Source organism: Cottoperca gobio, chromosome 10 (assembly GCF_900634415.1).
Source record: "Cottoperca gobio chromosome 10, fCotGob3.1, whole genome shotgun sequence".
NCBI classification, from domain to species: domain Eukaryota; kingdom Metazoa; phylum Chordata; class Actinopteri; order Perciformes; family Bovichtidae; genus Cottoperca; species Cottoperca gobio.
The window spans coordinates 8963732-8991436 of record NC_041364.1 but is presented as its reverse complement, the minus strand read 5'-3'; the positions used below and the strand labels follow the sequence as shown (position 1 = coordinate 8991436).

The 27705-nt window shown below is 42.8% G+C and overlaps 1 long non-coding RNA gene across 3 annotated transcripts in view; it reads right to left on the bottom strand.

The window, feature by feature from the left end:
• LOC115014352 (uncharacterized) overlaps positions 1–21427 on the bottom strand; it is an 89713-nt gene extending 68286 nt beyond the window's left edge. For 2 of the 3 annotated variants that reach the window (XR_003832891.1, XR_003832889.1), the window contains exons 1-2: positions 21271–21427; positions 3147–3205 (exon numbers count right to left, since the gene is read on the bottom strand). This is a non-coding gene — a long non-coding RNA (uncharacterized LOC115014352). Of the gene's footprint in view, positions 1–3146; positions 3206–9251; positions 9638–21270 lie in introns of those variants that run through there. The other variant, XR_003832890.1, reaches the window with a different exon arrangement.
• Between the last annotated feature and the right edge of the window lie 6278 nt (positions 21428–27705).

Here is a 27705-nt window from a genome sequence, read left to right as displayed (position 1 = left end):
CCCATGCGCACCTCACGGACATGAGCACAGAGACACGGCCTGACACACACTCCCACACGTGCACCCTGGCAGATAATTACCCCAACAGCCTCTGCAGAGCAGAACGCCCATGTGGGCCCCATAACCGCTTTAGACAAGGGCCATGGCACACCCAAGAACCTCCTTCTTTGTCTATCTCCCAAGCCATGTGTTTGTTTTGCTTGACTTAATGAACTTGATCTGTGTATCTTCACAGCATTGTGCATCCCAGTGGTGTTGACAAATGTTAAATCAAGCCATGGAGGAACTCTGAAAATGGCTGCCTCGCTTAAATATATCATGATTTTCATTATGTTTTTTCTCAGGTGTAACCCTCTTGTGTATTCAGCTCAACATTTATTTGTTGTATATGACCACATATTCACTCTTAACAAGAGTAGGTGTACAAATATTGGAATAAGTTAAGTAGGAGTACGCAATAATGTCTATTCCAAATGTCCAAACATTCTTCTTAAAATGTACACACTATTTAATAACATTTCCATACTTCACTGCTTGGGAAAGTTTCACTCGTTGATCAAATAAACTCTTAAGGTCCCGCTGAAGAAGTTGTTTACTTCTAGCTTGGCTTGCTCATTTCAAGGAGTTCAAAATCTTCATGAAATTATTGCATATCTAGTGAGTCACCCTTTTCATTACCAACGTAAGTAGTTACTGCAGGTGTTGGATGAATGCATTGAAGTAAAAACTGGGCTATTTCCCGCATGAACATCAATACACCCACACACATATGCCCTGCTCTGATCACTTTGACAAGTGTGTCATGTTGGCGCTCTCTGAGAACTCTACAATATTGGGTTTTAAAACCTTTGAAAGCGAGCAGAACAGAAAACTCTCTTCCAGTCTTAAGCAGAGTTCTAATCATCCCTCATCACAATTAAACACAGCGGACAGCAGCTCCAAACACTGGGTGACATCTTAAAACTGCGTGAATGGTCCCTACCCCCAGCAGCCCCCCCCCCCCCCCCCCCATCACCTAATGTTCAACACTAACCAAGCATCACACGGACCTACATTTACAGTTACAATGGAAAACACTGCAGCAGCCCAGACGGTTTCATTTGCACTTTATCAGACCATACAAAACAGCAACGCCTCATTGAGCCACAATTTGCTGCTAGTTTCCTACAAGAAGCAAAACAAAGAATGGGGCGGCCTGGCCTTCCTTTTTGTGCCAAAGCAGCGGACCAGAGACAACACACACACACACACACACACACACACACACACACACACACACACACACACACACACACACACACACACACACACACACACAGAGTAGAGGAAGTACAGACACAGAGAGACAAAGTGAGAGTAGCAGAATAACACACTCCAGAACACGTCTGTCACATCCTTCAAAGGACAACATGAGTAAGCTGCCGAGCTGTACAGCCTTCAACCAGCCACTCAAAGTAAAACAGTGACATTGCACACCTGCTACACAATCAACAAACCTCTCATTTTATTCTTATTAGAGCACAAAGAACATGTAGAATAGATTTGTATATATAGATATATATAGATATATATATCTATATATAGATATATATATATACAAATGCATGTTTTGACTTTAAATGAGTAGCTACTGCAACTTTAATTCATTACATCGCCCTCGCCACAGCAGCTACAGGAGAGAACAATGTCTTGTCCTCATGACTGGGTCATGGACATGGCAGCGTTTAAAAACCGCTTGGGGATAAAATACTTCTGTTGGGGCAATCACTCTCCTTTTCCCTCCCTCTGCCTCCCCCGTCTGAGTCTCTCTTCCTCTCTTTTTGTCTCTCTCACTCTTCCTCTGTAGTTTTACTACCACGATAATTCCTGAGTGAGCAAGCGAGTGTGTTTTCGGTGCGTGAGCCAGTCAAGGCTGAAGTCCTGTTTGTGCATTTGTGTAGTCATGCGAAAGCGCGTGTGAATGAGTGTGTTGCTCGTGGATGAGTGCTGTGGCAGCGAGTGTGCTGAGGGAGACAGAAGTCTGCAAAGCCAGAGGGGCTTACTTACAGTCAGGCTATCGCACAGGCAAAAAACCCACAGTTAGGAGTTTGGCTGTGTCTGCCCCTGCACACACACACACACACACACACACACACACACACACACACACACACACACACACACAACACCGGGGAAATTAAATGAAACCTTGCAACTGCTTGCAATTATCTTTGGAAGGAGGGTAATGCAAATGGCACAATAATGTCTGAAGGATAAAGGCTCCACACATCTAAATAAACAAAGGCAAATAGTTGGTTTACAATGCATGCATAAGACCAGGTTCATTAGCATGCAGACTGAGATCAAACGGCGCTCTCAAGTTCAGTACATCATAGCCTTCTCCTCAAAGAATTTCTTATCAGACTACAGTGAAATGCACCCTGCCCCCCCCCCCCCCCCCTTTACTTCCAACCACCACCAGAATTACAGTGCAATTTGAAACAGAGAAGAACAGCCCCTCTGGAGGAGAAAATTACATCGCCATGACAACGCTGAAGAAGTTCAACCACTGACAAGATGGTGCAGATGACGTGCTGATTGTGCCTTGTGTGTGTAAGTGTTTGTTGGCCTTTCTTGTTGCACCTTACCCCACCCCAACCCTGCTATACCCTCTTCTAGCTGGCAGCTGTTGGTCCTGGAACATGATGGGTGTGTGTTGTTTTGTCTGGCTGAGTGTGGATAAATAAATGATGAGAGTGTTGGTTCTTTGGGACAGGGCTAGGCCGCTGGTCTGTCCCGCTGTCCTGTCAACAAGGCAAAAGAAAGGTCCGAGATGACCACTAATTGGAAGTGGCGAGGTGATCTGATGACACTGCAGGGATACCTTGGTTTGTCACAACGTGTAAAGGCCCTCACATTTCAAGGGTGGCTGCTTTCAAGCAGGAGTTAATCAATGCACAGCTTAACGCAGACGACTCAGGACAGCACAGTTGCTGGTCCCGGGGTAACTGAGGTTAAAATCAGCAAGACTTCTCAGGAAGACTTACTTTCCTCGCTGACTTTGAAGCTATTACCACAGAAACTGTACCTTTTAGCGATACATCGCACAAGATATTATTTCAACACTGTCATCTAAAGCAGACAAGCTTGTGATGTCGGTATTTTACCTCAGCCATAACTGGATAGCAGACAGCACTACATCCTGGAGACAGCCATGATAGAGAGCCTGTAAAAGAGAAGATAAAAATGCATAAGCTCAGAGCATCAATCATGGTCAGAAAAAAGTGATTCCGTACGCAATCAATTTCCATGGTACCCTCACTCCCTACAGCTCATATGATACTATTTCCCAACGACTTTCTTCACACCCAGGAAGACATTTGATATGGAGCACAGGAAGATGGAGGGGGGAACAAGGTTGTGTGTCTCTGGGTACATACCTGCGCCCAAACATGTCATATGTTGACATCTATTACCCTTCTAAAGTAAAGAGAACCAGACATAATATCCATGTCTAAACTTCTCCCTCTTTTTCTTTTTTTACTCACTCTCACACACATGCACATTAACCGCCACCCTTTACAGTGCGCTACACTGACTTGTAAAGTTGTGATTTACACTTGTGTACTAAAAACAGCTTGAGACAAACAAACACATTAAAATCACAAATGATGAGGTCTTCAAAGTGTGCCAGCAGTAGGGATAATTTATAGAGGCACCCTTAATGTAATAGTGAGGCAAAAAGTAGTTGTTAAAAGCTTGTGCACCAAACAACAGTTTATTTTCACATAATACGCTTAAACTAAAAATGTAACTGCAAGTTTCTCTGCAGCTTTGGAAACCTGGGTCTCGTGTATACTCTCCAAGACCACCTTTGGTGTATCCCTTGGTGAAATTAAGACCTTTAGAAACCAATTTACATTGTAAACACTCCATGCAAATCTCGTTTACCATGTTGGGGGTCTGCAGGCGTGGTGGTTGATTGCAGGTCTGAGGATGGAGATCTAGGGGAATCTCCCTGGACCACCACACAGACATGAACACACACTACCCACCCTGCACCCACTAACTGCGTGCCCCCATGGGGAGAGCGCCCACCTCCTGACCTCCTCCAACAGGGGGGTCAAAGGGAATTTAACACAAGGGTCCCACATTCCTCCAAGGTGATAATTGATGTAGCTGCTGGCAGGGGGTCAACAGGCGCAGGGTAAACAAGCAATGATTTTCTAGGAACCCCCCCCCCCCCCCATTCCCACCCAGCAAAACAGTATGAATGACTGTGACCTGGGTAAATTATGCCATCAAACCTGGCGTGACAGCGTGTCACCCGTTACAGTGAACTGCTTTGGTGTGTGAGCACCCAGGTGTTTCAGTTGAGGGTAGCGAAACCATCAGCCAGACAAGGCGCTTCACACTTACTGTCAACCTCAGGCTAGAGACTAAAGGCTAGCTGCATTTAATAGACTGATAGCTAAGCGGAGGATCCAAGAACAACAGCTCAGTAACAAAAAAAATCGGTGCAGCGTAATCACACCCCTCCATCTTCTCTATAGCTGTACAAAGCTGGGAGCAGGTAAGGAGAGCGTGATTGAACCAGTGAGGTCTTCTGTGCTCCACCTCCCACTCTGGGTCTGTAAATATTCACAATTGCACCAATTGTGTATTAATCCGTCGCTGAAAATAGTCCCCAACAATGCTGTGTTTCCTCCTGGCTATTTAGGGAATGTCTTAGCCTTTTTTTTAAAGTGAAACTATATATTTTAGATTCCTGTTTAAAGATTTACGTTTCTAGAGACTGAAAGCCAGAGAGGTGGACAGACACATTGTGTTTTGGTCTTTTCATGGTGTTTTTTTTTTTTATAACAAAAATACCCTCTGTGAAGGAGAAGTGAGGAGGAACAAGCTAACATGATATGACAACATGATTCAGAGAACATCTATGAAAATTGGTATTCAACGTTATTAAATACAATTACTCCTGTAAAATACTTAAAAAGAGATAATGTGCGTTTGTTAGTGGTGGTTAGCTTAGACAAGGGGAGGGCCTGGCAGTGTGGTTATTTCCTGGTCTCTGCCCACATGTGGTTCCCCCCAGCCACACACTAAGGCTTGGGGAGGTTATAAAAGCCGAGGGGGTGATTAAGAAGCAGGAATAATGGCCTCCACAAAACTAGGAATGTGTTTAACTGCTACAACGGCTCCGGAATCGCTCTAAATCGGACTGCCGCCGTTAATATCAGGAATTATTCTGCTGCTCTTGAGAAGGGAACATTACAGGGGTTTTAACATGATTTTCAAAGCAACTGGTCCTGGGAAAACATGAGAAGCATAGGCAGGATGTACTGTAGGTTTATGATTTATGTCTGAGGGTGACCCGGGAGGATTTAGGTTGGGTATATCTAGAGCTATGCCGACCTACCCACCAGTTCTGCATTGTTGCATTCCCTCTAAATCCAGGATTAGAAAAGTCAAATATACAAACACTTCCACCTCTTTCTCACATATACAGACACACCAAGAAGAGAGAGAGCGGCAGAAAGAGGTACCGTTGGCTGCTACCTGCCTGCTAAGCATGCCCAAAACCCAAACCCCATCACTTTCCTCATTACTGGAGCTTCATGGCTTTTTAGGGCTCTGTGCTTTATCTGGGATTTCACATTTCCCAGCCTGCCACTTGACATGGCTCACCCAGCTGCCAGCAATCAAGTAGCAGAGGGCAGCGGTGAGACCGGGCTGAGTCTTCAGGCTGCACCTTGATTTGAGAATTGCACATCACAGCCACTGGCCCTGCTAAGCTTCGGTAATTACAGGCCACACATCCCATCATGCCTCCAACCCTATTTCTACCTCACATCATACACTGACCTGACATAATGGGTGGAGGGGAAGGGGTGTGCATACAGGGAGATAGAGATGGTCACGGGTCAGGGGTGGATTCTATGGATGTGGATCTGTGCCTCAAAAGGCATAAAGTGTGTGACAGTGTTGGAAAAGGAAGTGAGAATATGCTCCATTAAGCATCCAGACTGTCAATGTTAAAACGTTGCGTGTATGAAACATCCTTGTAAGTGTTTTTATGTGTTTACTGCTTGCATGTATGTGTGCGCTTGCATCTACAGTACACACAGTGTATGTGTGTGTGCCTAATTGAGAGGTAAGCAAAAAAGTTGCCTTTAAAGTTGCCAATAAATATCCTGCCAGTAATGTTAAACACCTGCCCATAAAGTCCAGAGGAATGCTAAATGAAACCAAGTTGCAGAGCCTGTCTCCTGTCTGGGGTCTCAAGTCAAGACAGCAGGATTTGTAATGGCTGTATCCAGGATTATAGAGTTCAAGCAGAACAGCCAGGAAGCAAAAAAAAAGAAAAACATGACATGGTCGGCAACACTGCTTTCCCTCCCTCTAACGCCCAGTGCAACAACCTAGTGTGTCCCCCTGTACAGTAAAGAATAGTCCGGATTATTCTTCAATATAATTGCACAGCAGAATCAATGCTACAACTTTTGGCATCAAAAACTTGTCAAAACACATCATGGCAGGAATTTCTTTTTTTACTACCACACTTACAGCTGAGTGATCAAAGCTCCTCATGGAGTGTTGTGTAATACAAATGGACATATGGGTGTTTAAACAAAAAGTGTTCCCAGTGTTCTTTGAGCGAGTGTGAGCTAGATAAAGTAAGACAGATGATTACCGAAACTCAAAACATGCCCCCCTGGTCTTCTCGCAGCAGTGTGACACATCCATAAAACACTCCACACACACATTTAAGCACCCATGCCTGTACACGCACAAAGATAACCCTACACACATGCACTAATGCACGTACATACACAGAGATATGGTGTCAGGGCAGGAAGAGGCTCTCGCTGTGCTTTAAAGCCTCCAGGGGTGAAAGAGAGCATCTGACCCCAGAAGCCAGAGACGCTGCCGTTTGGCCTCATCTCTGGTTTCGATTCCCTAAACTCCTGACGCCTTCCTCCCTCTGCACCTGTCGAGCGCCAATAGACCCCCTGCCCAGACCCTTTCACCACAGAGAATATATGGCTCTGCTCGCTGGTCCAGTCCAGCTAATTGCTATTGGCCTCAAACTGGCCCCAAATGCCATGACGGGACCGGGCGTTTAGCTGCTGTTGCCACGCTGAGGCCCAGCTCAGCAGTCCTCCCTCTCTCTAGTGCCCCTCCATTCCTCAACAAGGGCCAGATAAGGCTGACCGAGCACAAGCATTTTCTTCCAGAGTCACAGGCTGCCCCATTCAACTCAGAGATTAAGCACTGCTGTCTACACGCAACCATGAATAATGAAGCTATCACTCCAGACAGGCAGCCAACAGCAGCGTGAGTTATATACACCAGTAATCCCATAGGCTGCTGGACACACGTGCCAAACCTATACAGTAGCGGCACCACTGTACAACTCATGCATTATTTCACGTTGCAGAAGAGTCGCTTAGAGCCAATTAAAGATCTTCAATGGCCTCAAGTTTGAATATAAGATCTTCAACTTGGCTTTGCTATCATCTTACAATGGGACAATTCATTGAAGTGAAAGGCCGAGGGGCCCAGGTGCAAAGAAGAGTAACGTTGCCCCACTACACGCTTATTTTGCACAAGTGCCTTTGGAAACTTCTTCAAATAACAGTGTGCCGTGTACTCATAGCCTGCACAAACAGAGATGTGTGTGTGTTACCCTGCAGGCAGGAGTTAGCACTGAAATGTAGCATAGTTGTATTGTAAGACATCAACACAATATATTATGTATTAATACACATATGATTGTAAGTTTCAGTTCAACTGTTACATTTAAGCTGCTTATTTGAAAATAAGACAAAATGTAAAATCTGCCAGGAACGATGATATTAATTGGACAGAAATTGATTGCTAGGTATAGTTGAAGATCTGTTTGTATATTATCATAAATAATGATAACCTGTAAGGCACACTATAACCTCTCCTCCTCATGTCAGGCTAAGTTGGTAAATTGGTGGAATTAGCCTGTTCATCATCTTCAAAAATAATGTTCATCTGTCAAACCTTTTTTATGATGAGGCGTCCAAGCTGGAATTATTCAATGTAAGACTTGTAAGGTAGTGCAACATACTGTGTGTTGTGCAGTGAGGTGTAGTGTACGTGTTGTACCTTTACTCATTTTTTATTTTTTATTTAAGTGCATTTGGATTATTAGTGTGGATATTATACTTCTATTGTGTTTTAGTTTATATACACTGTTATTTCCACTTGCCGTATGTCTTTATTTATTGTATCTTACCTATTCAGACAAAGACTGATGGAATAAATGTTTTGGGACCATTTAGTAGTCAGGGTTAGGGTAGTTTGTTTTAAGGGTTTTTGGTTAGTCTTACTGATATATGCACTTTTTCAAATATGATTTAAATACTATCTGCTTATTCTCCCTATTCCAAACTTCAGATAGCTTATTAGGGTGTCCCATTCCACATATGATTGTACTTGTATTTTAACTTTTGCTGTGAATAAACTGAAACTCAACTGAACTGTGTGTGTATATATATATATATATATATATATATATATATATATATATATATATATATATATATATATACTGTATATATACTGTATATATATTTGTTTTACCTCTAGTAATTAATCAATAATTAATTAATCAATATTATCATGGTATAATAATATATTTCAGTGCATGCAATATGAACATGCTGCCTCATGCTGCCTCTTCACAGTAGTAGTACCTGACGTGAGGACGGATAATAGCAGACATCATGTGACTGCAGCACTTTCTGTCTGGACGCACGGCAGGGTCTGTCAGAGCCTCCCTGGTGAGGACGACACGCACACGCACTGGACGGATACAAATAAACGCCATTCATGTTTTGAGAGGACGCTTTCAAAGCTACACGTTGCACATCCAACTTGGTAAACTTCATCCCAACCGCTTGTTTTTTATTAGTGGTATCATTACAAATGAGTCTTAAACAATTAGTTTACTGTATCAAAATACGCAGAAGCGCACAGAACAACCGTGCACCGCTTTCTCTCCTCCCTCCTGCACTTGCCATTCAAGTCAACACTGATGTTTTCTGTTTCATCACACCACACACCTCAGCCCCTTCTCATAAGAGCGATCCCCCACACAATTCGTTCATTCGCACAAGTCTTTTCGCCTCTACTATGAACTGCGTCACAGGCTTCAGAGAGGGGCAAAGTATGGCACCATCTGAACTTGCATGAATGAAAGTGACGGAGTTAAATCACTCAGTCAGCAAGCGACTCACTCAGCCTCCAGTGCATCTGTCTGTCTCGCCTGTGTGGCGCTCTCTTGCATCCTTCAATGAGCATCACTTTGTGGAGCCGGTGCGAGCCATCCTCCTTTACAAACACCGGTCCTGGACATCATAGTCAGCCCGTCCTGCGACATATTTTTTAGTTTGGACCCGTTGATGTCACTTCCTGCTTCGGTAATAGCCTGTACAAATGAGCACAACGATGTGGAGGGGTGTTCGGGGAGCTGTAAGAGGGAATTGTTGAGATCACGCGGCAGGCAAGTTCACAAGGTCAGGCAGAAGCGACATTTCCAGACGGAGACAAAAAGCGCGTTAGTCTTTTAAATGACCGATAGCATCCCATCTGGCTCATTCCAACTGTGCCCTATACTTTTATATAACCACTCACATCCACATCATCCTACCCCCCTGTGATGCGCCGGCGAGTTTCATTTCCTGGTATGCTGTACGCATTTACGGCCACGATTATGCAATGATGAAGGCGGCATCATCACTTTGGTTGTTTTCACTGTGCATCAGCACGCACATAAGGCTCTCTAAAAGCTATAGTTTATCACAAAGTCCTGGGACACCTGTTGAAGTCAAATTAGAATGACGTTTTTTTTTTTTTTTAACTGCAGTTACATTCAGGTTTCCTGTCCTTTAAAACAAGCCCACCGCCTGTTTGGACTTTACTCACTGCTGTGTTTAAGCTCAAGCCATTGCTTTAAGAAGTCTGCGTGTCCTTTGACACACATTCAACTTAAACTGGGAGAGTCATAATGAGGGTACACATATGTATATCCTGGATGCCTGGGGAGGACAGATCACTCTTGTCTGATGAGAGGTAGCACACTGAGGTGATCTGCAGGATGGGTGATGGAAGCCGGTCCGAGAGTCGACTCCTGCTAAGAGCGCTATCCTCTTTCCTCGCCCAGGTCTCTCCTCTTTACCTTTGAACCCAGGCCCAGCAGCCCATCTCTGATCTACAGAGGGTCTCCTCTTACCCCCGTCTAACTTGCAGGCCCCCGTGATAGATGACCATCAGCATGCCAATACTGCACAATATTTCAATTTCCTGCCCAGGAAGAGGAATTTAAGGGGTTGAGTGAAGTTCAGAGGCACAGTGTGGTGCCCCCAGCTCACAACCAGCCCCCAGCCTCGTACCAAAGACCCGAGATCCAAACATTCAGCCGAGAACATTCCAGAAACCAGGTCCTCTCTATGTCAACAAAACAACCCCTGCTGCCATCGTCCTGCCTGACGGACAGCAGCGCAGAGGACACTGACAGGAGACCCAACAGCCTCTGTGAGTGCAGCATTACAAAGAGAAGAGATTGTTTTATTCAAAAGTGATTATCCTGTCTGCAGGGTTAGGCCTGTTTGCCCGGTTTTGGCCCGCTGGTATATAACTGCTGTTATGACAGGTTTCAAAAGCTTCTCGATAAGCATAGAAATCTGAATAAAAAGTGTTTCTGGAAAATTGTGAAACTCAAACTAATAATATTTAAAAAATATTTTAACAAAATGTTTTGGCATGGATGTCAGTCATAAAAACATTTGTTTAGGCCTTTACTATTTAACCTCGAAACATTTATGCTTTATGTAGTGGTTGTGGATTACACATATTGTTTGATTCATATTGTCATTTCTGAATTATTAAAGCACCAGACAAAAATTTAAAATTTGTTGAGTATGAAAGTTAGGCCTTTAAAACAACAGCTTGACAAAAAAAAAAAATTAAAACAAATCCTAACTCAATGTCCTCTTACTAGCTTTTGCTTTCAATCACATCTCATGGTTGTTTTTTGTCAATTTTTCACATCAAATTTTTCAAAAAGTCATGACGTCAACACCAGCTCTATGACAAACACCTAAAAAACATTTTCAACTTCTTTTCCTGGTTCAACATGCAGTTTTTATTTATTTAATTCTTTTTTCATATACTGTAAAAATATTGACAGAAAAATGTGCTCATACTGTATCACAAACACAAAGATAATGAAGCCGTGTTTGACTTTGTTATGTGGATTAGTTATATGTATATGCCACGGTGATTCAAACAAACAGGATTATGTACATTGTATCAATGGGAGTAAGGCGGGCAGATATCCAGTTTGTGTAGGACTATGCTGGTGCACACACCCTGTACACAAGTATACATGCGTGTGTGTGTAGTGTAGTATTTTTTGATAGGAAGATGCTCTCATGTGGCTCTGTTGTAAAGGTTCACCATTGGTTAGATCAGTCAGAGTGCTGTGGTAAACAGGGAGAGAGGCTGCGAGGCAGGCAGTGCTACCTAGTGGTGGAAGAGGGGTGTGTGGTGCAGAGGGGAGTGCATCTCGGATCACACAGATACACTCACAAAGACACACTTCCTATCTTGCTCATAGACACACACCAATGTGCAAACACATACTCACAATCAAACCTACATGCTTTGTTAATGTTCTGTATAGTAATTTATCTCCTTGAAACACATGTTCTTAACCTCTAACCCATGTATATGATTTACTGTCCTCAATACCCAACATAGTGTTTCAGGTTTAAAAATAACAGATAATTCCGTACAACCCACCCACATACATGACTTAAAGCTCTCTAACCAGGTTTGTATGCATTTGTTATGTCAGCCCACTCTCCAAGCCCCTCCACCTTGCACCCCCCGCTCCTGCTTTCGTCCTCCCACAGCCAAGCCCTGCTCTTAAACCAAATGGCACTGATGGCAACTTCAAAGTCAGGATCTCTCTGTCTACCCAACCTTCAAAAAGGCCTTTGCGTCTGCTCTGTAATGTTAGGGGAGTACAACCAGAGCAGCTGACTGTGGTGACCACCCTTTTTCAAACAGCTGACACTTAGCCAGGCTATTTTTTAAGATGTTCGGCCTCAGGATCACACTTTGCCCCCCAACCCCCCCAAAACAAAGACAGATTACTCCACCTTTCCAGATGTGTTTTTGCAATGATTGAGTGGGCAGAGCTTTGATAAAGAGGGGGCAGGGTAGTTGGGTGGGTGGAGCTGGTCACCAATTTTGGGAGAAAGAGGAGTACAGCATGGACAAGTAAAGTCCCAAAAGCAGGGTTTAGTAGGGGGCCAGCTCTAGCAGAGCCACGGCCCATTTTTCCTTGAAGGGATTAATAATGAATTAAGGCACTCCCACCCCCCCCCCTTCTAAAAAGATATTCATGCATGCTAATGCATCCATTATTTATAGTGTGCATAGAGGCTGGCTAGTTGTGGCCACATGCAAGTGGGAGGGGTGTAAGGATGAAGTGATGAGGTGGGGGTCTCTTCCCCCCGAATGAAGCTTCGAGGCTCTGGAAGCAACATCCGCCCATTGTGGTCTGGACTGGAGCTGGGTGGGGATGGGATGGGGACTGGATATGGACAAGTAGGAGGAGGTGGGGGATGAGGGGGCCTCATTGCCAGACAGGCAGCTCGTGCATAGGGAGAGGGCCGCCAAGTGTTGTGGGGGGAGGGGTGGATTAAACAAATAAATACATGATAAGAAATAATCATGCCAGGGAGGGAGGGCGCGATGGAGACAAAGAGGCTAAGAGGGACAAGGCGGGGAGGTTATTTAAGTCAGACAGGATTTACTGTCTGGATGGACTTATTCTTGACCAAAAATGATGTGAAAGACATGATAACTTTTTAGGATGTTCTTTTGATTTGTCTGTTTGGTTTCTTGGTTTGTACTGATGATTCTCTCATGGAGAAACTAAAGCTTTTCTACTTTGTCAGGATATCAGGAAATGAAATAAACTAGATACATCTCATTGAGCTCTTCTTGCAATTTCCATGCCAAGTCTAGCACAAACAGTAATACAGTAAGGGAGCAGGGGGTGATAATTCAATAAAGCATTACAGAAGTTGATGCGGTGAAAGGAAAAGTTGAAATGTGAAATAGAGGAAAAGAGTGAAGGTGAGAGATGGAAGAAGAGTGAGAAGAGCTCTTTCATGTGCGCAGCATGCCATGTGATGATGCAGTGAAGAAAGGAGCACGGCGAGTAGAGTGATAAGATAAAGCGAAAGCACGAGCCAGATGAGACTTCTACCCTACTGATCCCCATATTAGCATAGATACCGTCATCAGCATAGCAGGGGACTGGTGTTGTGGAGGTGACACCAGGGCCACGACACCCCAACTCATCTCCATAGATATGACTGGGGCCATGCAGGTAAATCATACATCAGGCTTATCTAAGATATGTCTGCATGACATTCTGCCAACAAGCTGCCACCTTAACTTTCAGTAATCCTTGTAAGAGATTCATTCCTAATAGTACTTTGGTTGTCCCCAAAACGCAGAAATGAAACACAACTTAAAAATCCCGGTGAGGCTCCTTAGCGTTCAGTGTTTTTTGTCCTTGCTTTTTGCATGAATGAATCTGCTGGAGATGGGGTGATATCTGGGGTAAGAGGTTATCAGTGTGGCTTTGTAAAACCTTTTCCAATAGGATTGCTCTGCCATTTCAAAGTGTTAGCCCGGCATTATACCCCTGAAATGCTTGTGAAGTCAATCCCCTGGTATGATGGAGTTATGAACAGTTGTACCATAAATGCACCAAATATTATTGCATGAACTTTATGATTCAGGAACAATGCAGGTAACAGCCAGACATCCATTAATGGCAGACTTTCAACATGTTTCTCAACAAGTAGCACCGGAGGCAAGACCTCCCAGAAGTGACAATCTGCATTGTGCAAACATTGCAACCTTTGTTCCCCCAACAAACACAAGGTGAGGCACTTAAGTGTTTTTTTAATACCGAAACCTCAACCACACACAGGAAAATCCATAAACATTGGAATGATGTCAAAACAACATTGTGAGGTTTGACGGTTTTAATTTTCCACTGCTCGGAGTTAAAATGGCTCCTGCTACATTTCCTGCACCCCCGGTGATTTTTATGACAAATACAACAGCAGCTTAATTATACATGCGACCACCGCCATAAAAGCAAAACCATTAACTACCATCTTGTTAACACAGAGGACCTTGAAAGTGCTAGAGTCGCATTTCTAAATCTTTTTACTCAGCGCCTGTCTGTTGTGGCAGATTGGCACCATTTAGAGGAAATATAAAAATGAACGTGGCAGTGCGTACACGCCTCATGTGTGGGTATCTGGTGTGAATGAACAGGATAGTGACCACTGAAGGTAATTTTGATGACTTATTCTTGATGAATTGCTATTAGTCGAATACCATCTGGACACAAACATATCCAAAGAGAAAACAAACTAGGATATAGATACTTTCGCTGACTTCATCCTACAGCTGCATGGATGCAGGAAGAAAGGTGGCTCCTGGTGTCCCTGACCTACCCCAGTGTGTAGGTGGAGAAAGCTTTTGGAGTTTCCAAATAAGAGTGAACTTCCAACCTCTTCTTTTGGTTAAGTTTCAAAGGCTTCCTGGTTTTACGTTACTGGACAAACACGCCCCAGCTGTACACAAAGTGGCCACTCTCAATGAGACCCTATGGAGGTAGAGGGAGATCAGACACCCCGTGACGTGACCAAACATCCCAGTTAAAAGCAAAGTGAACAGAGGGGATTCCATTGATGTTATTGCTTGCTTAAATGGGTCAGCGTTCACCCATGGCTAGTGTGATATTACAGAAAGTAATATCTTACTTGTGAGCAATGGTTCAAGCCCCAAGGCCTCTACAAAGAGAATCCAAAGTATGTCACTGTCATGAAGTACAGCGGTCATCTAAATATTTCATACTCAGTCCTTTAATCTACCTTATCCTTAGAATGTCCATATGGACTTCATAGAATGTGACAATCTCTTGAGCGACAGAATGTAAAACCCACAAAATACAACCCTGAAGGCAATCCCATCAAGCAGCATTCACTGAGAGATGTATAGCCCTATGTTAAGCAAATGGGCAGAGAAATGGTGACCCACTGAATCCATTATTTCTCCTCCTATACCTATTGTCTTAAAGCCTGCCTTATGTGCCCGAAGTGCCTTTAAAGACATGTTAAGAGAAAAGATCTCTCTGCCTTGGAATGAGCTAACTTAATTATCATAGCAACTGGCAGTGCTCTTTAACATGTCAATGGTACTTGGCCTGCATGCATAATTTTGCTGTGTTATTGTGGTGGCCTCTGCGTTTTTCACTGACAAAAACCCAAACCACAGGCACGGGGGCCTATTGTCATGGGCGCATCCATCTGGATCAAGGCCATTAGAGGATATTTGCACTTCCTCTGTGGCTCCTGGCTCTTTTTGACATGCGGCAGAAGGAGCAGGCATCACCCACCAGTGCAGGGCCAATTGAGGTGCAGATTGACCAGAGGGACAGTGAAGAAGGGCAGCCAGCAGGGCAGCGCTCCTGTCAAATCCAGTGATGGACACCCACGTGGATGCTGGTAGTTGGCCTGCGGTTTCTGAGGTCCTATAGGAATTGATGGGACATGACTAGGCAGGCGCCCTGGTTTCATTCTTTTGTCCCTTGGGATGTTGTAGGGTGTATCAGAGTGTCAGAGGCTCTTGGCTACAGCACACTTCTGGTGTCAACTACTTACGATATATAACTGCCCCTTGCCTGCAACACATACACCGATAAGAACAAAAATTCAAGTGGCTGTGAGATGTAGGTATACTGTGCCTTAGAAAAGAAGAAAAGGGTAATTTAAGTCCTTTTTTGTTCAACCTCAAATGCATGAATAAAATATGAATGTATAGAACCTATACGGTGTGAACAGAGAGCCAACAATCTGAACACAAATGCATAAATGATGCCCTTTGAAGCAATGGAAACATGCTGATAAGGCACGCAGATAGGCCTGATGTGGTTAACACCAAAGCATTACAAGGATCGTGGCTGTTCCTTCATGTGTGTGTGTGTGTGTGTGTGTGTGTGTGTGTGTGTGTGTGTGTGTGTGTGTGTGTGTGTGTGCGTACGTGCGTGAGTGTGCAGGTGAGTGAGACGATTAAAAGTAAAAGCATATATCTCTATACATATATGGGGAAACAGCTTTCAGAAGCATATCAAACAGAACCAATTCAGATCCAACACATAAACACCTTAGCTGTCAATCCATATCTCGCCACATGTAACTTATATGCTTGTCGCTGCATACACAGCGCCTCTGAGCTGTGTTGGAATGCTGACAGCACAGAGATATGAATCTTGATTTGATTAAGAGTCAGAGTTGAGGGTCTAAACGCTGGAGCCAATATCAATTCGGGCGGGCGGGCGAGCAGGGAGACTGTTGCGAAGGAGGTGAGGTGGAGGGGAAGGGGCAGAGTGTGATGGCAAAGGGGGGGTTACCTGTGGCCCTGGCTCCAACTGGGAGTAATTTGGAACAGACTGCTCCCAATGTGTTCATTAGGTTGTGATTGGGCTGAGCGCAGGTGGGGAGGGCCTGCCCTGCCTGACGCTGAATAGTCCTGATTGTGCCCAGCATAAAACGCCATCTGTTTCAATGAGGGAGCGAGAGAGAGACGGGCATGAGGAAGGAGGGAGGGAGTTACCGGTGAAAAGTCATGTTTTATGATGTCTGGACAATTTTGTGTACTAACAAGGGGACAAAGATTAAGGGGAAGAAAAAGTAATATACAGCGACATTTGCAACTCTCTTGCTTGTCTTAAATTCACAACGAGGAGAATAAAAAACTTGGCCATTCCTTTCGATGCAAAAAAAAGAACATGTTTGAGTCCATAAAGTAAATTAATGACCGGGTGTGAAAATGAATGCCATACAAGCAAACTTTGTGTAAAAATACAAACAGTGACTTATTCTAGACAAGAGGTAAAATGGCGTCCATTTCCAGCTTAAATGGCAGGTTTCAGTCTAGCCATGGCTTGCCACTGTGAGCAGACGGCTGAAGAGACAAGGGGATTGGAGAGCAGAGTTTATTTATGGGCCTTCTGCTTCAAAGCTGGTGATGTTTTTGGTTAATCCTGTACTCATACCACAAGCAGACACGCAAATGTTAATCTAGGTGTTTACACGCACATTTACACTGACTACTTTGCTGTAGACACAACATTACCCAAAATCACAGTCATAAGTCTCATGTGGGTAAAAACACGGAAGACAAAAATATCTTTTAACTCAGTCAGCCTCTCTTTCTGTCTTTTTTTTTTCCTCTCTGTCACTGCAAGGTCCTGGGAAGAAAAAGAAGAGAGCAGAAGAGAAGAAGGCCACTGTTTGCTGCTCGACTTTTGAAGCGTCTTTATCGGGCTTGGCAGCGTGGTCCTGCGTGTCCAAGCCTCGTCGTGCTTTTCATCCTTTGTGCTGTCCAAGGTGTGTCCAATGCACTGGGGCTTTGTGTGAGGAGGGAGACGACACATCACATTCTGTCTTCTGTCCCGAGCTGGGGGATGGGGGGATTGGGGTGGGGTGGTGGCTGTACAACAGAGGGGGGACAAAAAGCAAACTTATAGAGGTCCACGGCTCTTCAAAGCCGCGATGCACAAAGGCTTATAAAGCGTTACTTCATGTAGAGTTGTGCCAGATGTAATTGCGGGGTTCCTGGAGATAGAGAATCACATGCTCACAACGCTTCGCCCCGCCCCTGACACCATGAAAGGGCTGTGAGGCTTCAACTGCATAGGGGGGTGAGCAAAAAAGTTTGCTTCACTTTGATGAACAATAAACAAATGAGTAAATAAGTTATCTTAAAAGTCCTACAAATCCACCAATTGCTGCCTCGGGAAGGGTAATTTCATGCGCAGAGCTTGATGGATGCAGGAGGACTGGCTGTCCCCATAAGAAATCAGGAAGGGTGCGATCTGCACCGAGCGACAAGTGATCCCCCTCCCCTTTTTCGCTCCGCCATTAGCTTCATGGTATAGGCGCTTTCAAGTGTGAACTCGGCTTTCTACTGAAAATTACGTTGATTCATTGTTAATAAGCCCAGAGGTTGGCAGAGTGAGCACTGTGCATGGCAAGTATGGGTAGGCTGTAGTTTTCCTGATCAACCTGACTAGTCCCAATCTGTTTCCTGTGGCCTCCTGCTGAGATGGTGCGGGTGTCGAGTGTGCATTGTTAAATATGTTCCAGGGCACAAATGCTGCCACTGTCACGTACATTTTCGCAGCCTGCTCCCAGTTCAATGTGTGTGTGCGTTTGTTTTTGTGCGTGCACTGTGCAGGTGGGTATGTGCATGTGGGTGTTTGTCTTACTGACAGTGAATGGTAATGGGTGTGGAGGAAAGGGTGGTGCCATCACTTTAGGCCTGCAGATGGGGTTCCCAAAGGAGGGACACGCCCCGGTGTTATTCGAGACAGAGACGAAGGCATGGCGGCAGATCCATCTTTGCGTCTTAAAGGTTCAGCAGATACTTCTATAACCAGAGAACAGTGAGTTCTTGTTGTCTCCTCATGTGTCACGTCCATAGGCCTCCTGCCTGGGCTGTGAAAACTACGCCGTCTCTATCCACAAGGTCAAGGCTTAGATGTCTCGCACAGAGATTTTCTTTAGCCCGGCTTCATTTTAAATGTAACAGAGTGAAGTAAAAATCATGTAGAGCTTCATCAAGGTGACATAGTGTGTGCACAATAATAGCATATAAATGCACCTCATTTTTGGAGGATGGGTTTACTCAGGAACCTGTGTTTGTTTTACAGACTTCTTTCTCGCTACTATGGATCAGAACTCAAGTTTACTTTATGTCTTCATTTCAGTAAAAAAGCCTGTGTTTGCTCTATACTAGCAGAATTACCATGGCTGTCCGTGGCAGACTGAAACCTTGCCCGTGATTAGAGTGGAAATGAAGGATCTTGTGTATATCCAAGTGATATTAAATGGCACCTGGCAGAGCAGGGCCGCTAAAGCCTCCGCCGGCACGCCTCTGCATATCAATAAGGAGGCACTCCCATGAAATGGAATAATTCAAGCATGCGTGTATTTCACTACAAGAATTATTTTTGATGTAGGAGCAACAATTTTCATGCAAAGCCAGCATAGATGAAACGTATAAAATAATCATCAAAAAAGAAAATGATTTACATATAGAATTGGAAGAAAGCATCCAAACATGTTGCCACTCCTTTTTTGTAATGGCTGCCATTAGCACAGATGGCAGTGAATAACAGTAAATGTGACCTGCAAATACAGAGAAACATAATGTAACAACGTGCACATTTGACACAGCTATAGAGTCAGCGTATGTCCTTGCTAAAGTGTGCAGCACTCATTTGGTGATTCACCACCGCAACATGTGTCCAGATGAAACTTTTGGATTATCTGTAAACTGGCCGGTGTCTCTCCACATGTACACATCAATCTCAGGTCACAGAACAAAGCAGAAGGGCCAGCGAGCAGGTGTCAGGGGTCACGGTATCCCAAGGGGACCTTGAGTCTCATCCCAAAACCTTTAACAATTTTCAAAGCCCTCCTGCAGCCCAGGCCCTCATCAGCAAGTGCCCCCGATGGCCCCATGCACATATGCACTACCCCAAACTCCTCTCTGGTGGGTGAAGGGGGAACCTGAGTGCATCACCTGGAGCCCCCAGTACGTGACGAACAGGCTCGGTCTGTCTAAACCAGCCTGAGACCCGGTAGGGGGGGCCGTAATGATGCTGAGGGGGCAGAAACACATACAGGGGGCAGATTTCATTTTCTCCATATTTCACAAAGGCTTTTCGCACATCCTTGTTGGACTCAAAGCCCAGCTAGAGAGGGTTTCACCCCATGAGAGATAATTACTCATAACCCACATGGCCCTGTTAGCTTGGGTTCATATACACATTCACTCAAATTTCAAATGTTCTTTGGTTTACCCAAGCAGATCCACAATAAAACTTTTCAGTTTGCTTGGAGTTAGAGAGTGATCTTCCCTTACATTTCCAACTTTTGACCATAGACAGTGACATAAAAACAAGCCAAACTTTAATCACCACTGGCTTCGAGAACAAGGACTGACGAAGGACGATCATTTAAAAAAGATAGGAACACTACTCGTACTAATCCTGCATTAATTTGATATGTGTGTGAAAGTGTCCATTGGGCCTTGATAACGTGATGTGGTTAAAACCATTGGTGCAGCAAATCTAAATCTAAACCCCCCCCCCCCCCCATCCCCTTGTCTGCCCAATCAACCATAAATAAAATCTATCCTCTTCACTACTGCAGACCCCTACCTTACATAGGGAAAGAGACTCCATGGCCCACTATGACACATGCAAGAGGCTGAGAAAAATTAAGGTGCTCTATCTCTCAACAGATTATACTTTATCCGAGATGAAGGGTTGAAAAGGAGCCAGTGTAGTTCAGTCAAACTAGCTAAACGGGTGAGAATTAAGATGTTGTAGCGTGGGATGAGGCAGTTATGCATACATAACATGTTGAGGCTTGGACCCCCTACTGGGGAGAGGCACGACAAAGCCTCTCAAACAGCAATACCTCTGGGACAGCTAATGATTAATTAGCTTGTGTCATTAAGTGAGGCAAATGTCACCCGAGCTTCCTGGGGAAGCTGTCATACCATGTGTAGGCTACTCACAAGTTTCCCCTCAGGTGTTGGTGAAGGGTGGGGGGTGTAGTGCACTGTTACTAGGCAAGTCCTGACATCTAGTGGTCAAATATACAACTGCATCAGTGTCATAATAAAAGTCTATCCAGAAAACGTTTTTTCCCTTTATCTTGACCAATCGATCTTAATAATATAGACAAAATGTAAACTTGTAAATATACAACTTATGTCTAACATTTCTTACAATAGTCCGTCAACAAAGAGGTTATCCAGATTCAGCTTTGGGATTACTCCCTGATCTCTGATCCCTGATCACTAAATTGGGTGAGGTGACCTCTGACCTTTAAGTGTCATTTACCTCATTGACCGTGGCACTGACGTCAAAATTAAAGAGCTGATGCTTCCTCACACCTCAGAAGGTGCGAGCTGGCATACGGGCAGGCTTGGCAACACAGACATTTTATTTCATTGCAAGACCTGACATCACACAATCATTTTAGATAAGGTTTCCCCAATATTATATTAAAGTTAAAAAAACTGAATAAAATACTGATAAATTAATAACATAAAAGTAGACAATTAAAATGTTCTTACCAAAGATCCGAGATGCAAGTTGCAATTGATGACTTTCTCGCAGTTTGGAACTAATCCAGACAAGAGAGGCTGTCGAAATTGTGCTAAAAAAATCAAGTTACTTACTTTAATTTGCTACTTAAATACTATTTTCTCCATCAGCTCGGACTGACTTTTCACTGCACACATGCACACACTTTATTTCTCTCTCTCTCTCTCTCCATCTCACTATCAGTTAGTTTGAGTCTTATGAAGGTCAGCATTGAATCCTGGCCTGCTTTAAGACCAGACCAAGAAGAAGTGAGAAGGCCCCTCTCTTCACCAGGGAGTGGCACCGCAACGTGGAGAGGCTTAACACGCTTGCAAACGCACACACATACACATCTCACGTCTGTGTTTATTCACGTCCGCAAGCGTACACGCACACACATACACACGCAATCTGCCTCACCCTCACATAGACATACGCATACAAAAGCACACCTGTCAGGGCCTTTCCACTGTGTGAGCAAAAGCAAAGAAGTCTGGCCCCCCCTCTGTCTCTCTGTATGTGGTATCCCATGTCTGTTATATTAAAGCAAATCCATTCAGTTCCCACTTTCTCATCTGAAATAATGGCATGAGCAATTTTCACATTTAGGCAAGCAAGGACACATGCAGTCTCTCACTCTCTCTGTCTCTCTGTCTCTCTCTCTCTCTCTCTCTGCTTAATGAATGGAATCGGATCTGGGCCCCTGTGGCTGCAGTTTAATCTGCCTTTGAAGATTTCTACAACTTCCCGATAAAGGAATAAACCCAAACCTTCTCACACAGTTGTGTTCTTTTGCAAAATACACCAGGAAACAAGACATCTCCTCATACCTACTTATGCATTTACTCATATCTACAAGTGCATGTGATTTCTGTGTTATTTACCTCAGCGAAAAGGGCCAGAGGCCTTGCCAGGAGCCTCCCAATTGTGCCAGTCTACTGGTGTGTGACGTCCATTTGAAGGGGAATTCTGTCCAATAGAATGATTAAATTAAAGTGCACTTTGGTCCGGAGTGCTCTCTCTTTGCCACTTTGCACCATAACATGTCTTGTCCTAAAATAATTAGATTGAGGCCTTGGGTGGTGGAGTGGCCGGATCCTCAATGGTCGAAAGAAGGAATGGTCTGGCTTTGAATGGAAGCCTCCCATCTTAAAAAAACACTTTATTTCTTTACACTTGAGGTTTGTTGTCTTTTGTGACTATTATCCCCATTCACCATTTGCTTTCATGCAACTGTGCCCCTCTTTAAAAAAGTCTTTGTGCCGGCACCATGAATACAGGGAATGTGTCCATGGCAGGTAGCCCTTATTGCAAGTTAATCTCCTGAAAGAGCCTCATACAAGTACTTTTAAATTCTCGCCGAGCCGCAGAGGGCTCATCATCAATCGAGCACTTCTCCCCTTTGTACGGCTGATGAGTGTGGTGCCCGGCCGGTGACAATGGCTGCCAAGTGTGGCAAAGTAATCACCTTCTGGGGAAAACACTAGTAATTACTTCTAAACTGTTTGGGCTTCGGAGACAACTGCTATTGTGCAATAAAATGGATGGCTCCCTTTAGAGAGCAGTGCTGTGGTGGTTGCTCTCAATCTTTTTGTTATCTGTTTGTTTACAGATATTTCTCTTTGCAGTTGCCCACTACAACTATGCTTTATCATATGTGTGTGTGTGTGTGTGTGTGTGTGTGTGTGTGTGTGTGTGTGTGTGTGTGTGTGTGTGTGTGTGTGTGTGTGTGTGTGTGTGTGCACGTGTTTTAGTTTACGTGTGTCCCCATGACTCAAGCGCTTCTATACCTGTAGACTAGAGAAAGAACATATCGACGTTCATCACACTTACAAAAAAGACCCGTTGAATTATGTAAACTATAATGTTAAGAAGACTCACTTAATTTCAAGCCCATCATTAAAGAAGTGTAAGGTTTCCTCCATTTCTAAAGAGTGTGTGCGAGTACATTTCTGCATTCAACCAGACCTGTATTCATCCTCTATTGGGCTCTGAATAAGAGCGACGGAGAAATGTCTCAGACTGTTTCCTGAGCTACACTGATGAGATGATATTGTAGGTCCCATTTCTGTTACCACATGACCACATGTCCTTTTCAACTCATTACTGGAGAAAAGCATCAAAATAAAGTATATAAATTCTGAAACAACCTTTAAAATGACAAATTTATTTCACAATTTAATAAATGTCTATAATTCTAGCTGAGTAATTAAAATATTTGGATTTGTACAAATACCTTTAAAAGAGTATAGGATGCTTTATTCATGCTCCCAATTATTTTGTTTATTATGATTTTACATTACCACCTTATAGATCTAATCACCGTAATGCTTTCTTAAAACTGTCATAACTAAGAATGTCATTGTCTCTCATGATAACCAGGAAGGTTGCTAATTTTGTTTCTCCACAAGAGCTATTGTAAAAGATTCATCTTCAAAGGTCTGCAGCGGGTTTATCAGCCGAGCAGCTTCGATAAACTCCCGGCCCCACAGTATGCCAACACAGAACATTACCACAGCATTTACGCACTAAGGTGCATATAGTACAGGGATCCACAACACAATTAGGAATTGCAATATTTATTAGTAAATAATACTTCTGTTTTATTCACGTTATTTTCTACAGTCAAGTGTTAAGAAATGTATTTTGTATGTGTGGGCACACATGTGATGATTATGTGCCTTCGCTGTGATGCCATAAATTATCTCTGAATTTCTTCACGAACACCAATCTTTTGTGACATTATCAGTTATAAGTAGCTTATATGGAAACGTTAACTTTAGTATAACTTGTTGGCCTTTACCTGTAATTATTAAATCTGTTTATTGCATCAGTAAGGACAATTGTTGAAATGACCATGACAAGATAATGGTTCTAATGTCATAAGACCTTCACTTTCCTTGCAATGACTTTAATATCAAACACTGGTTCACTCCAAACATTACACCATATTCACATGTTTTATATTTAATTGTGTGTGAGATATAGAGAGTATCAATTAATACAAGGACTATACATATTATACTGGTAAGAAAAGGCCTTTCAAAATCAACCCTGGTCTTAGGAAAGTAGCTTTCATGTTACTGTTGAAGGCAGACCCACTCGACGCCATCTTCACTTACCTCAGCTTCACCGTTACCTCATCTCGTCAGTGTGACACAGTCAATTATGTGGGGCCTGATTGGAAAGGCACACAAGACTTCTCATGCTATCAGAAAGAAAGAAAGAATTAAACACACCAATAAGATTTTTCAATATATAATTTTTTATTCACATCATTTATTCTATAAGGAAGTGGATTCTGTGACCAAATGTGTAAAGTTAATTGCTTTGCAAAGTCAAAAATGTGTAAGCATTGCATTCTTTAGTAAGACACATAGAGGATAAGCAGTGTGTTTTTGCTCTGCTGCTCAAGAAGTTAGAAAAACATATTTCCAAAAAGCATCTGGAGAAAAAAACAAAAAAAAACAAGATGAGAGGATCAGGTCTGTGTCCTGCTGTGTTAAGATACAGAAACAACAAAAATATCTGTGTATAACACCTTCACCTGCAACCATCAAGGGAGGAAGGAGCTGTAAAATGATACCAGTGGAAATTCAATATACAGAATGCAGTATATATATATATGTTTGTGTATTTATTATTTTGCGTATGAGTAATTTCCAGGTATTTACATTTGTTGTATTTCCAAATCAACTCATTCCTATTATTAATAATCGTTATTCAATGATTGTTGTTCATGTTTATTGTCATAATGTTTTTTTTATGTTGTGCCATATGCATGATCTAGCAACAATTGATGACAGACAGACAGAGTGAAGGCCATTGTCACAGGGTGTTGTTATCTGGGTGCATGGTAGAGGGTTTCCTGAGTGTTTAAGGCAATAACTGCACTGCTGACATAAGCAGAGGGACAAAGATGATTGTGGAAGTAAATAAGAAACATTCACTCCAGTTCAACTTGTCCTTCATAAAACCCTTAACGTATGAATCTTGTTTTGTCCAGCAGAGGGCAGAATACATTAAAACAAGCTGACAGTAATAAACAAACAGCAGACTGACACAAGGACACTGGAAGAAAGAAAGAAAATATAGCAGGTGTAACGTGTTTTCCTAGAACACGGCCATTTTACTGGCAAGTAGTAGACAATTGCTTGCTAACAGTGGCCATAATATGTTCTATATATCTATATATCTATATATCTATATCTCTATATATATATATATATATATATATATATATATATATATATATATATATATATATATATATATATATATATATATATATATTGACTAATGAGTAAATGGCAAATTCTGTAACATGTCAAACAGTAGCTTATACTTACACATTTAGCAGTCATGGATCAACATTATCATTCATTTGAAGTCATGTTTCTGGCCACTTGACAAATGTAGGTTTAGCATTTAGGCTACGCATCATTTAACACATCTGTTTTTCAACTCCTGAGCTGTCTGGGTCCTTTTCTTCCAGATGCGAGCCTGTGTGTTCCCCAGGCATTAGGTTACTTTATCTGCCATTTGATGCAACTGGTTACCAGCGTTAGTGTGAAACAAAGAGCATCTACGTTAATAGTCATTTCAAATAATGTTTCTCAGGAGCATGTGATTTTAAGATAGTGGCTAACAGAGAATTGTTTGCAAACATATCAGCCATAACAATTGTATTTGGTAATATGTCAGGGCTGTGTAACTATCGGCTTGTGTGTAGTTCTGCTCTCTAGCGGCCATAAAGAAATAATAACAAAATGCTAATATTCTAAATGGCTAACATGCTAGCTAACAATTTCCAGTTGCTTTGACATGCAGCAGATACAAAGAAGCCTTTCACGTCCAACTGAGAAGCATTTCTGGCTCTTTAGCTTGCTAGATATGCTACTAACTGCTGTGTTTACCATGCACTGTGTACCTGCCTGGTGCTGGACATGTAGCTAGCTAGCATATGGTGAGTTTAAGATTTGTTGTTTCTTTCTTGATACCAGCAGCAACAGGCAGCTGTTTTCAACATACTGTAAACTGTAGCCTACACCACCACTGAACACTGAACCATAGAGCAGATGCACAGTGTTAGCAATGAAAGAAAGAACATGTTAAAGACCCAGATATTTGTATTAGGAACAGCCATAATACCTGTATAAGTATAGGCTACGTCTATCTATAGGTTTCTGCTTCACAGTGGCCAAAAAGCAACTAAATTCAAAAGGTGAATTTTGGAGAAATGTAACACCGAAGTGATCTAAATAGTGTAAAGAAATCAGTCTCTTGAATTGAATTACTGTCGTTCTATCTGTTCAAAGACCTAAAATAAGTTCTAAACTAAAAATGTTATATTACTTTTATATTATTAAACTGTAGGCTACATTTACAGTCATACCAGTACAGCCCCTATTGACTGAAAGATAATCTAAATAAAAAAATACACAGAGCTCCTTCCTGCCCATTGTGTGTTTGATTTTATTGGCCCATAGGAGTCAGTGAGTGACAGTGAACGAGAGAGAAACTGCATGACAGAGCTAAAGACAGTCGGGCACCTGAGGCCACTGTGAATGTTCATGATGTTTTAACAGTCTAATAATCCGATGAGGCAGCAGGCCTGTGGGTCTCCCTTTAAACCAAAGTCCGTCCAACAAAAGAACAGGGAAACATCTCCCCATCCCTCTGCAGTCGGCAGCATTTAATTTGCAATCTAAATCTAAAACACAGGGTGCTCGCGAGTCACATCAAAGGGCTTTTTGATAGCTCGGTTAGAGCAAAGACTTGAAATAAAATGGCTAATTACGAGCGTTGATTTGTAGGCCACGTACAGACTAATTGGATTGCACAATGTAGTACTATTTTTGTTTCTGTGCGTATTAATGAAGTCTTTTTGCTAGAAAGGCTGAAATGTTGAAGCATTTTATGGAGTTGTAATAATGGAGTTGTAATACAGTTCATTTCCTTTTTATATCAGTAAATTAAGATTTTAAAGTTCAAACTAATTACAAATAAACAATTTTCTTTATGCCAAATATTTCTTAAAAGATGGCATCAAAAATAGAGTTTAAGATTAAATATGAATTACCCTCCGATACTTTAGGATTGGTAATGTAACACTCTGGTAAACCAGTGCAACACTAAAACAGGTAGAGTGTAATTCTGTCCTTCATCGTCTGTATGAATCCTCTGGAGTACAGGTGATCTGAGCTGGTGCAGGAAGAAAGAAGAAATCAGCAGAAAATAGCTGATGAAGATGAAGTGACTAAAAGCACCAGAACATCTACTAAATGGACCTTTTAGTGAGATTGTTTTGTCAAAGGCTGTTTCCAAAGTCAAGAATGAGCTCAGAAGCTCAACATGTTTAAGCCAACGTGGACGAGAGGTCATTGAAGTGCTCTGATGAACATCTAATTTGTGACTACTCTGTT